This window comes from Leptopilina boulardi, unplaced genomic scaffold (genome assembly GCF_019393585.1).
Source record: "Leptopilina boulardi isolate dan_hultmark-lab unplaced genomic scaffold, ZJU_Lbou_2.1 LbouV2_90, whole genome shotgun sequence".
In the NCBI taxonomy this organism is placed as follows: domain Eukaryota; kingdom Metazoa; phylum Arthropoda; class Insecta; order Hymenoptera; family Figitidae; genus Leptopilina; species Leptopilina boulardi.
In genome coordinates, this window is record NW_026138039.1 from 336,220 (window position 1) to 351,091 (window position 14,872).

General features: G+C 31.1%; 1 protein-coding gene across 5 annotated transcripts in view; it reads left to right on the top strand.

Annotated features, from left to right (window-relative positions):
• LOC127290860 (uncharacterized) overlaps positions 1–14,872 on the top strand; it is a 108,725-nt gene that overhangs the window by 30,396 nt on the left and 63,457 nt on the right. The gene's annotated exons all lie outside the window — the stretch shown is intronic.

The following is a 14,872-nucleotide window of genomic DNA, read 5'->3' on the forward strand; positions in this document are numbered from 1 at the left end:
TGTGAAATATGCATGCCTTTTGACCGTGCCTCCTACTCCGTCGCAAGCGCCTTTGCCGTGGGCGGTTGCAAAAAAGTGCCACTCTGCATCAATTCCGAAATCATTTTTATGATTAGCCAAATTTAACAAATTATATTTGTTTTTATATTGAGACGTAGCTCCATCGGAAAAGTAATAAATTTTTTTTAATTTTTTGGCACCAAATTTTTTTTTTAAATGCTCAATTAATTTCTTGTTGAACAAGTGAACAGCTGTCGAATCGTGTTGCAAATTCTCCGAAAAAATTACAAAGTTTTCGTTTTGTAAATTGCCCTCTTTTTTATAATATGCAACGTGAACATGTAGCGTGACTTGGTCTTTACGCCAATGTTGGGCTTGAATTTCATTTTGTATTTTAAAAGAATAATTTTCTGAAAAATCCTCTGTGACTATGAACTCTCCTTCGCCTATTTTCTCTTTCAATTTTGATAAATGCTCTGCCTGAGATTTAGCTATGAAATCGTGCTTTAAAAGTGCCAATAAATCTGTTGCAAAATTTTCTAAAAAGACCTTCATAGATTCAGTGACGATCGAAAATTGACATCTACAAAAATATGTTTCATATGAATTAATTGTAAATTATTAAGAATGAAAATGTAAAGCATAAAATTATTACCTGTCAGTCGTGAGCCACTGATGAAATGAAATCTCCTTTATGCCCTGATTTATAAAAATTGATTTTATTTCTTGCAAAATTATTTTTGTGCCAGGGCATTTTTTGCATTTTAAAAGAAAACATTCAGAACAAGAATTTTCACAAACAATTTTTTTTAACATATCACAGTAAGAATAAGGATAATCTATTTGTTTCTTAAATAACTCCTGTTTTAGGGCTTGTATTTTTAATCTGATATTTTGGTGCGTTTTGCAAACGCAAACATTGTGGTTGCCTTTTGCTCCAACTAATACGCATTGAGGTGGTCTTAAACTTTGAAATTTCGAGAGAGAAATTTGCACTTCGGAAAATTCCTTCAAAAATCGGGAGTGTAACTCGTTAAGGTTGCCCATCAACAATCGTTTCTATAATAATTTTAAAAATGGATGAAAATCTGGATTAAATTAAAAGAAATTAAAAGATGGATAACTTGAGACCAAACTAAGAAATTTAAATTAATGAAACTATACTCTGTTTTTCCATGATAGGCACTTTCAATTATTATAAACTCAATATTACTCATTTATATTACAGGAAAAATGTTATCAATTATAAAATCTCATCTAAATAAATTTTAAGTTATAAAACTTTAAAGTTTAAAGCCAACAAAAATTGGAATATTTTGCATTTTTTCAGAATACAGTAAACAATTATCCTAATAAAAAATTTAAATTTAAAATTATCTAATGAAAAATTAAATATTAAAAAACTTACTGTTAAATGCTGTCGTTTTCCATCAATTACCACTGATTTGAAATCTTTTCTCCCAGGTAACACACGACTCACTTCGTCAGATAGGTAAAATTGATTTACTTTTTTCTTTATAGATAAGTCCATGGGGTGACCAGGTTTTGGATCAACGTGAGATGCATATCCCTTCTTTAAGCGCAATTGTTTTGCTCTAGCTGCTAAACGACGTGAAACGCTGAACAATTTTGCAGTTTTTCGAACGCTCAAGTCAACTGGAATTGTTGTTAAAAGAAAAATTTTTTCAGATTTTGATGTTTGTTTTGAAATGGCATCTTTCAAGTCATTGACCCACATTTCGTTCAGCTCGTTTTCTAAAGGTTTCTCACCCCTTAATTGAATTTCAATTTTTTCAGACACTTTTAGAAGTTTGTTACGTTCTTCATTGGAAATATCCAGTTTAAATTTTTTGCCAGATGATCTCGTAATCGTTTTCACCAAATCTATTAAATCATCACTTACAATTTTATTGCGAGGTTCTTCTGGAATGTAATTTTTGTCTTTTGAAATGTTGTCTTCATCTTCGTCACTCGATTCAATAATACGTACACTTTCAATTTTTTCAAATTCATTTCCCTGCACAGTGTCAGTTTGCTTATATATCACGGATTTACATGACGTGCAAATATACTTCCCGACAAGATTAGTAAATTTTTTATCAAATTTTTCAGTCACTAAATGAAGGTTTTTCATCACACGTCTATGATTTTTCTTTAACAAGGGGTTGCAGCATACATTTGGTGACGGCATTTTTATTTTTCATGAGAAATAGAAGCAGAGTGTGAAAAATATTTGTGATATAAGGTTATAATTTTCATAAACAATAAACTTTAAAATACTCGTGAACGAATAGGCATTTAAAATACTTACGTATACAAAATATTCTGTACAAATAGAAAAATTATTAAATATTATGCAGATATAATTTTTTATTAGTAAGGGTAATTACAAATAAATATGAATTTAAAAATTAAATTATACACATGCACTCAAAAAAACAGCAAGGTCCAAGAGCGCGCTCGTGTTCTAACGTGTTTCAGCGTATTCGTCCGGCGCGGCGTTCCACTTAGTTCTCGGACCGCGATCACAAATATATTAATAACTTTTGACCTAATGCAATATACTGACTTTTTTTTTTTTTAAAATACTCGTGATAAAATAGGGAATCATAATTGACAAGAAAAAATACGAAATTAGGCGCAGAAGGTTATTAAATTTTCATTTGTTTATAATAATTGTTGCTATTTTCAACAAATTATGAACAAAATGAAACAAATTTTTTTTATTTGAAAGCATGGTTATTGTACATTATTCATACCAAATTTCAGCAAAATCCATCAAATGGAACCGTAGAAAAGCTTTTTTTACTAATTGGCTGCTTAAAAATTGTTTAAACAATAACTCTTAAAAAAATTAAAATTTTGCAATATAACTTTAGGATCTTATTTTGATTCGAAAATACTATAAAATTATTGATATGACTTATAAAAATCTCGCCATCGAAAAATTAGTGGCCCACTTCAGAAATTTTGAGCCATATATATATATATATATATATATATATATATATATATATATATATATATATATATATATATATATATATATATAATTTTTATATTACATTATATTTCAAAGATTTCAGAGAAATTTTATACAAAATAGTAAACAAATAAAATAAAGAAGCCGCATACAATAAAAATTGTTGATCAACAGCTTGACAGTCTATTTGATGTTTAATAATATTTCCGAGAAAATTAATTAAAATTGTTGAAATTAAGGTTACAAGCAAGTAAAAAATAAAGGATTAAGAATTAAGTCTTTACTGATTAAAATCGTTTTAGCAACTAACTACAAAGAAAACGGAAATGTACATAAGATACTATCACTCACATCACACATGCGTACTTTATAGAATAGGACAGCGCGAACGTTTAAAAAGCATAAATTACAATATCTTCCCTGCTTGATAACTTCGCGCAATACATAAAATTAAACACAAAAAATAGTAAAAGCGATGAAACAAAACTTAATGTTCATATGCATCGAAAAACTCCTGTTTAGCTTTTATACCAAGACACTCACGTAAAAAATGAAATCTAGATCTTGGGAACGCCTTCGTAAACATATCTGCATATTGTTCGTCTGAAGACACGAATTTTGCAATCAACGTATTATTTTCGACTAACTCTCGAATGAAATGAAATTTCACATCAACGTGTTTCGTTCTTTTGTAAAACTCAGGGTTTTTTAAAATTCGAATCGCACTTTGGTTATCTATAAACAAGCAAGTCGCATCAGTTTGTTTCCGAGCAAGATCTTTTAAAACTTGTTGCAGCCAAATAGCTTCGCGCGCTGCCAATGCTGCCGCGACGTACTCTGCTTCGGTAGTACTCAATGTGACGTTTTTCTGTTATTGACAACACCAAGTGACAGCTCCACCGCATAAAAAGAAAACAAAAACAGATACGAACTTTGATGTATAAATATTCTTTTATTACATCTATCTCTCTCAAACTCTAATCCAACAAAACATGCTGAATCACCCAGCTTGATTTCGAACGATTCACCTAATGTCTCGATGACAGCTTTTAACGATTCTTGCGATTTCGACGCAACTAATCCGTCGTCAACAAATAGCGCAACTATAACCTTATCGTTATTCACGAAACCGCGAAAAATGCATTTCTCACTCGCACAATTTTCAAGTCCCAAATCTTTGAGAGCTTGCGAAAATTTTACATTCCAACATCGTGCGGCTTGTTTCAAACTGTACCATGCTTTTAACAATCGACACACACTGTTTTTATTTTCTGCACTCCGAATTCCTTCTGGCACTTCCATGAAGATCTCCTCCTGAAGATCGCCATTGAGGAAAGCGGTTTTGATGTCGAACTGCACTAAATCCAGGTCGAGTTGCGTGACGGGAGCAAGGAAAAGACGAAGGGAATCTCTCCTCGATTTGACGAAAACCTCGGAAGTCCTCATCGTTCTCGTCCCGCTGAGAATTTGTTCGTTATCATTCGAATTTTCATTGATTGGCCACACAAATTCGTCATTGTAATGTTTCGGCGAAATAGTGGCATTCACTCCTCTTTCGTTGAAAGTAACATCTCGAGACACAGTTACCTTCTTGGTAGTTGGATTATAAACTCTATAATTACTAGAGTTTCCTTGGTATCCAACCATGATGCGCTTTTCCGACTTAGCGTTTAATTTCTTTCGAAATTGTTCAGGGATATGCATGTACGCATCGCTTTCAAAAACACGAAGGTGACCAAGGTCGGGTTTCTCGTTGTTCCAAAATTCGAATGGCGTTTTCTCGGGATGAGATCTGGACACAATACGGTTTTTTTAAGATATACAGCAGTGTTGATGGCCTCTGGCCATAAAAAAAACGGAAGATTCTTCGCCAACAGCATCGTCCTTGCTGCCTCCACAACTGTCCGATTTGCGCGCTCGGGTTTGCCATTTTGCTCAGGCGTATTCGGAGCTGAATTCGTCATCTCGATTACTTCACTCGCGAGATAATGCTTGAGTTTAGAATTTACATACTCTAATCCATTGTCACAACGAAGAATTTTTAAAGGTCGATTAAATTTGTTTTTGATTATAGTGGCAAACTCGCGAAATTTCTCGACAACTTGATCTTTTGAACGCACAAAGTATACGATTTTATATCCCGAAGTATCGTCCACAAACAAAACAAAATATCTCGCGCCACCAAGTGACTCGACCTTCATCGATCCACACAGGTCAGAATGAAAATATTCACCAATACGCCACTGTTTTCGTTGAACGAATCTTTGAAAGGGAAGGCGATGTGCTTTGCCGAGTTGACACGGTTCACAAAAAAAATCTTCTTTGTTGCTCACTTTGATTCCATTTACCATTTCACTCGCGAGCATTTTTTTTAGATTACTTTTCCCTGCATGCCCAAAACGTTCGTGCCATAACTTCAAGTCAGCCGATGATTCACTCACATTTATTTCCGTTACAGTAGAGTTCTCGCGCACAGGAGGCATGGCAAAAAACATTCTATAAATTGCATTTGCCTGTTTCGCACCTTCCGCGACGACTTCTCCGTGTTTTGATATCACTACGCGATATTCCGAAAAGGTCACATCGAAACCTCGCGCTGCACACACTCCGACCGAAAATAAATTTTTTTGTAGTTTCGGAACATACAGTACATTTTCTATGGTAGATGAAATCCATTTATTATTCACAAGTTTTCGAATCTTTACAGTTCCAATGCCGCGTACTTCACATTTTGCGTTGTCACCGAGCACGACATATTCACCAGAGCCAATAGAGAACTCTGTAAACCATGCACGTCTGAATGAAATGTGCCTAGAGGCACCACTGTCAAGAAGCCACACATCACTTACGTCCATCGTGTGGAATCGTTCAATTAAATGGCGAGATTTCTCTCCGTCGGTAATGACGAATGCACAATCGTCCGATTTTTCGTTCTTTTCACCATTTTTCCTCACCGGGGCATTTTTCTTTTTTTTGTTTGGACATTGCCACGCAAAATGTCCTTTTTTATGGTATGAAAAGCATTCAACGTTTGTCGAATCTGTCTTTTCTTTCTTCTGAAATTTTTTTGCACTTCTGGATACCGTTGCAAATGCCGACGTCGCGCCGTCATCTGCTAATGATCTGGTTTCTTCCTTTAACAGCCGTTCCTGTAGATTTTGTAAAGTTTGCCTCGCGGGTTCAACACTATCCCAGGCCGTTTTTAAAGCGTTGAATCTAGAAGGGAGGCTGGCCAGAATTTTAGCCATTATCGCTACGTCGGAAACTGTCTCACCAACGTCTTTTAGCTGCGCGGCCATGTTTTTCACCTTTGAAATGTGCTGAGATATCGTGTCGTTCGATTCCATCTTATATTCGTGAAAACGTTGCGTCATGATGAGTTTATTTGTCTCTGATTTTTGCTCATGTATTAAAGCAAGCTTCGTCCATATCTCATGGCTCGAATTACTTGTTAAAATGCTTTCGATATGAGCAGGTTCCATAGTCGACGAAATAAGATACATGGCCTTGGCGTCGTCTTTCTTCCAAGTATTTAGAGCGTTGCCGGCCTCCTCGGGTTTTACTCGCGTTCCGTCGACAACGTCGTCGATGCCGTGCGCTATGAGAATCGCCTTTACTTGGATTTTCCATATTTGATAGTTCAAACCGTTGAACTTGTCCATGTATCGCGTTGAAATCAAATCGGCCATATTACTTTTACAACGAGTCACTCGCACACGTAAAAAGCAAAACTTGCCTCACAAAAAAATTTCACGTATCACACTGTTCCCATGTACTTTATTTTCTTAGCGGCCCTTTTTTCACTTTTTACTTGCCCAAATAACGTCCTGGGCCCATAACCTGTTGAAATTAAGGTTACAAGCAAGTAAAAAATAAAGGATTAAGAATTAAGTCTTTACTGATTAAAATCGTTTTAGCAACTAACTACAAAGAAAACGGAAATGTACATAAGATACTATCACTCACATCACACATGCGTACTTTATAGAATAGGACGGCGCGAACGTTTAAAAAGCATAAATTACAATAAAAATAAATATAGATTAAATATACAGGGTGTATAATAACCGGGTACTATCGGAAAATATATATAAATCATAGAATATTTCTTTATAAGCATAGCAAAAAATTTAGCTGCGGTTACTAATTTTGATAGATCAGATAGCAAACATCAGTTTGCATCTGTAAGCAATTAATTAATTTTTTATTTTCTCGCCGGTCATATTGGATCCGCCATTTTGAATTTTCAGAAACTAACATTGGATTCGTATTTTTCATTTTTAGTAATTTTGATTCGCTATATTGGATCCGCCATATTGAATTTTGAAAATTTTTAAAACTGATATTGGATTCGTAATCAGGAATTACATTTTTTTAAATTCTTTAAATCATATTTAAAACGTTAATAAATTAAATTAATCTAATTATTTTATTGACCAATTTTTTTTAATTTCCAGTGTAGTTTGTTTAGGTACATACAAATATAATAAGTTGTAGATAATACAAAACGAAATACATTAAAATAAACAGTGTAGGATGAAAACAGAAATTCGTGGAAATAATATAATATAAATTTAATAATTTACATCTGATACATATTCAATCTATATCTATTTTATTTTAATTTTGTTTTCTTAAATGTTATTGAACATTTAATAAACTGTCAAGATGTTGATCAACAAGTTTTATTGTATGCGACACGATATTCATAATTATTTTTGTATTGTGTCATGTAGGTCAGCCCCACGATACGATTCTTAAATTGTTATTATGTCCAGTCGCGCCACGATACTTTTGGAAATTCGTAAACGTATCGTGCTTCGCCACGATACGATTATGAATTTGTAAATGTGTCGGGTCGCGCCATGATACGATTGAAAATCTCTAAAAGTGTCGGGTCCCGCCACGATACGATCAATTGTTTCCAAACGTGTCGAGTCGCGACACTACACGACACGACACAAATATTTCGAGACAGTCCCTGATTTCTTGTTTCCATATTATAACAACCATTACATATGTATATGAGGCATACGCTAAAAAAAAACCACCCCAAAAAAAAGTTTTCGAATTGGCTTGATAAACTTTGGTAAATTTTTGTCCTATATGAAAGTAATATAATTTCAAAATATAAACTTATTTTTTAAAAAATCATAAAAGGTATAGAGGGGATTGAAATTTTGAGTTTTCATAAGTAACACGGTTATTTTTACATTATTTTCAAAATACTTCTACAAATCTTTATGAATTTTAATTGGTTAATAGGGTTTTTTGGTGGCTTTTCTATGGTACTTTTCAATGCCAAAACAGTTTTTTTCAAAAAAAAATTTTTCACTATTTTTTCAAATTTAACCCTTATTTTTCATTTTTTTTATTTAGATTAAATCTGTGTGTGTAATTAATTTTACTATTTTTTATGGAGTTAATATAATATTTATAGTATTTAAATGTGAAAATATTCAGTTATACTCAATAAAATGCATTGGTTTTTAAAAATATTAGGTACTCATTCAGTTTCTTAAAAATCACGTCGAGTTTGCAAAATTTAACACGATGCGCAGTTGTAAACGGAAGCTTCTACGGCTGCGCAATAAATTTTTTAACCTCCGAAGCAGGGTGCCCTCTAAACGGAGAAAATTTGTTCCGAGAGTTTTACTGAACTTAGTTCGGTAAAATTGGGATATAACAGCAAAACGGTAATTTTTTAAGAATTAGTACAGTAAAATGAATTTCATAAAATTGTAATGCAAAAGGCATAAAATATTATAACACATATATTAGTGTCTCAAGTTCAGTTCGGGAAACCGTAAGGTACTGGCAGTACATAAACTAGAACAATAGCTAAGAATATTAAGATCTGTTTTTGATAAATCAGAATTGAAATTTCATAAATTATTTAAATTATTAATGAAGAGTTCGGTAAAACTTCAGGCAGAAATATAAAAAATAAATATTACCATTACTGGAAATCTCAATTCACCTACTTTAATGATTCTCTGATGGTTTACAATTTGATACTCACATATACGAATTGAAACAGTACATCATGTTAACCTTACACCTAATACACGCAACATATTTTTATTTAACGTAATACATACTAAACGCATACATATAATCGCTCGCTTTACATTGCTTCAGAAGGTTAAAACTATATATGACAAAATTAGGAAGCAAACTTATTTTTTTTAAGTAATTAATTCACTTTTTATGAAAATATTATTTAAAATTTATTGTGATTTAAATAGAAACAAATTAATGAAAAAAAATTATTTTGTTAAATAAATTATTTTCCCTAAAATTTAATTTAAAAATATGATTTAGTTTGAAAATACATTTGAGCAAAATTCAATTTTCTATTTATTTCACCTCTAATAATAGTTAATGAACTAGCAACTTTGTCGTCCGCAAACGGCCGACTACGTTGCTAGTGTGCATTAACCATATTTTTTATTCATTTTTTTCAAAAAAATTTAATATTAGAAATGTAAAAAAAAATTTCTTTATATTGGATCTACCACCCAAGTAGCACGGAATATTGCTTGAATGTCAAGCTGATATCAACCGGGAATATTTTTGTGACATTCAGGCGATATCATAATGTCCTTTTCACGGGGACATTCCTCCGTGATGTATGCATGTTACGGTCTTTCACACAAAAAATGTAACGCGTTACAAAACTTACATTCTACATTTATTAAACCTAAATAATTCTGTGGTACTTTACTTTCATCTAAATCTTCAAAAGACATTATTGCAACTCCTGCACTTTTTTTATTCCGATTATCGTTTTTACATGTCAAATTCTTTTCTTCACACATTCTTTTCATCTTCCGTTGCCGTAGAAAATTTTTTTTTCTTACATGACAAATTATTTTCTTGACGCACTTTCTTTTCATCTTGAGTTTCCATTGATATTTTTCTTTTCCTACATGCAAAATTTTTATCCTTGCGTATTTTCTTTCCATCTTCAGTTTTTATAGATAATTTCTTTTTTTTGCATGTCAAATTTTTTTTGCGCTCTTTCTTTTTTATTTCTGTTTTATTACGATTACGTTTTCTCAATCTCTCATTCTCCTGTCTTATTATTTACTGCTCATATGTAACTTCGCGCCTTGCCTTCCTTTTTCTTCCCTTCTCTTTAATTGTTCGATTTATCTTTTTATCATTTTCTTTACTCAGAAAATTTTTCATTGTTAAATATTCATGTGGTAAAATTTTGTTCACAGTATTATAAGTTGTACGAATTATTTTCTTTTCACTAGTGTCATTTAAAGAATGTTTAATTTTTAACTCTTGTGTTAATAGAACTCTGTTAATATTATTACTGGGAAAAGTATTAAAAACAGAACAATAGTTTAAAATATAATTTTTATGTTCCTGAGTTCAATTTATGAAAAGACGGTTCTAATCATTCTCTATTATCGAATTCCTATTGTGAGACGTTCTTACTGTCGGAAAATGATTTAAGCAATTATTTTCAGACATTGACTTAAAATGGTTTCTCATTTTGTTATTATCAGTTTCATAATTTACACGGTTTGGCATTACGTTAAATAATATAGATGTTGCAAATGCTATTGCATGTACTCCACACTCAACACTACCAAAAGGTTGTTGATCAACAGCTTCAAAAACTACTGTTGGTTTAAAAGGGAACAATCTAATTAAATATTTTATTTGCTGCACATTTAAACACCACTTATTAAGGCTATCAAAAATATAAAGCCTTACTCTATAGTAATAGACATAAATTCAGTGACCATAATTGTTATTACCGCTAAAAAGTATTTAAATATGTTTATCACCGTCTCTAATTGGGACAATAAAATCAAGCATTTGGACATACAAAGCACTTTGCATATTAAAAAAAGAATTGGAATCTTTTCTTAATAAATCTTCACATTTGTACATATGCATGTAATTTAACAATTTATTTCTATATTCAATAATTTTTAAATCTTTATCACTTAAAATAACATACTCTTTTATGTTGGCCATATTATACTTCGTTTAATTTTATTTTTGATTCATGAAAATCTAAATATCTTTAACCGTTTTGCTCACTTTCTCTAATATAACCAATTTTGCCTTTTATTAAATATAACCAATTTTTTCTTTAATTCAATACAACTAATTTTCCCTTTTACTAAATATATCTAATTTTTCCTTTAATTCAATATAACCAATTTTTACTTTAATCCAATATAATTAATTTTGCCTTTTATCCAATAAAACTACCAAATATCCAAAACAATGAGAAAACTATGAGTAACTATAAATGAGTAACTACTGATCAGCCAATAAGTGCAAAAAGGAAACTCTTATATGAGTAATCAGTAGTTCATTATAAATAACATATATACGTATTTATACCTGTATTAAAACCCCGGAACAAATACCACAAAAGAACCAACCATTGGACAATAGAACCTTTGTTAATGAGGATTAAATCTGAGGACCCAGGTAATAATTTCTTTTTTCACATTTATTATATAGAAAAATAAAGATGTACCAACCCTTGGCCAATAGAACCTTTGTTAAGGGGTTAGGGGTAGTCAGAATTTTCAAAAAATCAAATTTTTTTTTTTTGCATTTTCGTTAAGTAAAATATCTTAAAAATAATCTCTGAAAATTTCAAGTTAATCCGATAATTCGTTTTTAAGTTATTCGACAAATAACAAAGAGAGCTCGGGCCTTTGAAAGCGTTCGGGAGCGCTTGCAGCTAGTGTCAGCTGCAAGAAATCGGCTTTTAGGGTTCTATTGTCATCGATGAACTCAGACTTGGGTATATGTAGTAGTACCTAAATTAATATGGCCCAGGAATAGATGACTCGGTGTAAGTAATTTAATAATTCGTTTTTTTGTACGTAAATCTAGTGTGAAACTAAACGCGTTTTTCTCAAAACTATGTTTTTTGAACTGGTGACAACTATAACTCGAAAACCGCTCAGTCGATTTTAATGAAATTTATACAGCTTTTAGAATACATAATAAACTCGGGCCTGATCGAAGGATTTTTTTTTTTTTGAAAAATTTCGATTTTTTAAGACCAATTAACTGTTGATTTTTTCCCAAAAATCTAGACAAAAATTTCCTGAGGCCGCCATTTTGTTAATTTTTGAAAAAAAAAAAATCCTTCGATCAGGCCCAGGATTATTTATTTATAAAACTAATTTTTTTTATCCGATTGATTTCTGATTAATCTCCAAGGACTTATGATTGTCACCGCAAGGACCTTTTTTTGGAACTGGGTTAACACAAACAGCTGTAACTTCGGAAATAAAAATTTTTTTTTTTTGAAATTTTCGTGACTTCAAGTCAAAACATTGTTTAATAATACCATATTACTACTTTTGTAAAATAAAATTATTTAATAGCAAAAAAAAAATACTGAAAATTCTCATTTTTTCGTGCCTCTGACTACCCCTAACCCCTTAATGAAGATTAACTCGGAGTACATAATGAAATGTAATAAAAAATTATAAAAATTTAAACTGTTATTAAATTATGAGTGTTTTGAAACATTTGTTAACGTTATTTAATGCAAAACATATATATTTACAAAGTATGAAGCAGAATATTATTATTAAACAATTATTCATTATTTAATAATTAATAATAGGTGTCCCACTGTTTAACACAAACCTTAAAAACAAGAAAAATGTATCAAGTTCCAAAAACTTGAAATTTTATGGTAGTACCAAAAAGTGTCCAAAAATATATAAAATTGACATATTAATATCTCTTTAAAAAAAAGTGTCCCACTGTTTGTCACTCTCCCCTACATACATATATACATATAAATGAATTTTTTTTTATTTTTAAAACAAAAATGGAAGAAGATTAAGATTTTAGACGATGATGTTCTTATGCCATTTTCAATCGTCTAGATAGAGAAACGCAATGTTAAACAAAAAAGTACTTATGTTATATTTCTTGGTGTAAGAAAGAAAGGTATGCGTTACCTATTCAGTTTTACACTTTCTTTATAGCTTTTTCACGTGATAAAGGGAGAAAGAAATTATTACCTGGGTCCTCAGAGTTATTAATTAATCCTTCTTACTTGCAGGTCAAGCGAACCCTCATTTGCAAAATAAAGATATATCTTTCTCTCTCCATAACTTGTTCTTTTCTCTGTCACCGAAAACCCAGAAGGGGTCCGGACGGAATGAATGAATGAATGAATACCAAGATTATTATAGTTAATTAGAATAATTTGTCATTATGTTTTCTGAAAAATTGAAAAAAGATTGTCCAATAATAATAATAATATATAATATATAAAAGGTGTACGTTCATAAAAAAGTACTTCAATCCTGAAAACAAATACGATTAGAATTGTACATACGTTTTACCGAACTGGACTTGAATTATGTAGTGCCCAGAATGGATACTCAGGAGAGCTGGCTATAGTTTCATTCGTCAAACTAAAATTCCATACACTTACATGTAGCTTTAAATTTGATTTGTTTGTAAAATTAGTAGACCGTTAAGAGAAAGACTACATGTTTTAAATAAAAGATTCATCAAAAAGTGATAAATAGCACAGGTTTTTTTGGTTACTTTTAAATCTTAATAAACGATTGTTTCAAAAACTAACTTTTTGAGAAATTAACTATAATAATCTTTGAATTCATTCCTTCATTCCGTCCATTCATTCATTCCGTCCGGACCCCTGCTGGGTTTTCGGTGACAGAGAAAAGAACAAGTTATGGAGAGAGAAAGATATATCTTTATTTTGCAAATGAGGGTTCACTTGACCTGCAATCTTTTAAGAGGATTAATTAATAACTCTGAGGACCCAGGTAATAATTTCTTTCTGTCTTTATCACGTAAAAAAACTATAAAGAAAGTCTAAAACTAAATAGGTAACGCATACCTTTCTTTCTTACACCAAGGAATATAACATAAGTACTTCTTCGTTTAACATTGCGTTTCTCTATCTAGACAATTCAAAATGGCATAAGAATATCTTCGTCTAAAATCTTAATCTTCTTTCTTTTTGTTTTGAAAATAAAAATAAGTATATATCTATATATATATATATATGTGTGCATACCTGTATGCACACCTGTATGTCCCTGAAAATTTTAATAAAAAAATTTAAAAATTATTACCTAAGTTCTCAGAGTTAATCCTTATCAACAAAGGTTCTATTGTCTAAGGGTATTTTTCCATGTAATAAATAGGAAAAAAGAACCTGGGTCCTCAGAGTAAATTCTCATTGATTATTTAACAAAGGTTCTATTGTCCAAGGGTTGGTTTTTTGTGGTAATTAATCCGGGGTCTTAATACAAGTGTATATATATGTATATATGGTATCTGTAATGAACTACTGATTAATCATATAAGAGTGTCCTTTTGCACTTATTGGCTGATCAGTAGTTACTCATTCATAGTTCTCTCATTCTATTGGATATTGGTAGTTGTATTGGATAAAAGGCAAAATTTGTTATATTGAATTAAAGGCAAAATTGGTTATATTTAATAAATGACAAAATTTGTTATATTGGAGAGAGTGAGCGAGAGGATTGAAGATATTTAGATTTTCATGAATCAAAAATAAAATTAAACGAAGTATACTATGGCCAACATAAAAGAGTATGTTATTTTAGTGATGAAGATTTAAAAATTGTTAAAAATAGAAATAAATTGTTAAATGACATGCATATGTACAAATTTGAAGATTTATTAAGAAAAGATTCCAATTCTTTTTTCAATATGCAAAGTACTTATACTTTTATAGCCTCAATGAGGGGTGTTTAAATGTGCATCAAATGAAATATTTAATTAGATTGTTCCCTTTTAAACCAACAGTAGTTTGTGTAGTTGTTGATCAACAACCTTTTGGTAGTGTTGAGTGTGGAGTATATGCAATAGCATTTG